Here is a 1,147-nt window from a genome sequence, read left to right as displayed (position 1 = left end):
ACTCTTGAAATGTTCTACTTAAATAGAATAGAACCTATAACTTATTCATCTTGGCTCACAATGATTCCCATGAGTTCAAAAGAGCCACAGGACAGTCTAATACCAGATAATCTATGACTTCATGAAAGCATTTGTTCACAAAATACATAGCTATTAGGGTATAGAGACCTTGCTTTTATCTTCTCCATGCATCTTCTCTATAGAAAATTCAATAAGAAATTATGAAGATTTTTATACTCAGAATGAGAACTCAACTTACCATGAATGTACACATAAACATCACAATGAACCATCATACTCAAGCCTCAGATTCAGGAACTTCTTAATCAGGGCAACAGTAATATTCCACAAAACATATTTGCCCCTATTCATTCTAATCACATACTATAATGAAAGAAATCCTGTTATTTGTGTGAATAAAACACCTTGCAAGATAGGACTAATGCCTTTGTAAAGGGTATCAGCAAAGAAATCAAATCTGTTGACCTGGGTCTGATTACAATGAAATACTTGCATCAAATAAAAATCTTTGGAAGTAAAGTTGCAAACTTTCTAAATTTCCAAAAGTAGATAACCTGAAATAATGCTTGTCAGGAGACATGATAATCTGTAGGACCTGAGTCATCACATCCAATTTGGGAAATGCTTCAGAGCCCCTCTGACTGCAGAATAATTTTATTAATAACATTGGTACTGCAGAAGTCAAAATCCAGAGGCTCCTCGGGCTCTTGAGTATTGATTTTGCAGACTGTCACCATTCCTCCTTCTTCCAAAAATAGCATCTAAGGGTCACCATAACCTTGGTAATACATTCAAAGTGCAGTTAAAATCCCTGGCATAGGATTTGATCCAAAAATAAACAGTCTAAAAGGACAATTAAGTTAATTTTAAAAGTAACAGACTCTTCTTGATATGTAAACTCTTAAAATACTCCAGCCTTTGCAGTGTGACCCAGACGCTAGAGAGCCCTTCCTAGCCAAGTCCCTGGAGAAGTAAGCTCCAGCTCCCTGAAAACAGGAGGAAGTGGAGCAGCTCCTGCCACTCTTAATTTTTGTTTTCAATTTCATTGATTTCAAATCTAATTTTTTAAAACTATATTTTCTTATGCTTACTTTGCATTTAATTTACTCTTATTTTTCTAGTTTCC

At 35.0% G+C, this 1,147-nt stretch overlaps 1 pseudogene; it reads right to left on the bottom strand.

The window, feature by feature from the left end:
- Positions 1 to 298: 298 nt before the first annotated feature.
- On the bottom strand, positions 299 to 934 carry LOC117076022 (annotated as a pseudogene).
- Positions 935 to 1,147: the final 213 nt, after the last annotated feature.

The sequence above is a fragment of the Trachypithecus francoisi genome, unplaced genomic scaffold (genome assembly GCF_009764315.1).
Source record: "Trachypithecus francoisi isolate TF-2019V2 unplaced genomic scaffold, Tfra_2.0 Lachesis_group5, whole genome shotgun sequence".
Taxonomy (NCBI): domain Eukaryota; kingdom Metazoa; phylum Chordata; class Mammalia; order Primates; family Cercopithecidae; genus Trachypithecus; species Trachypithecus francoisi.
This window is presented reverse-complemented; position numbering and strand designations above follow the sequence as displayed.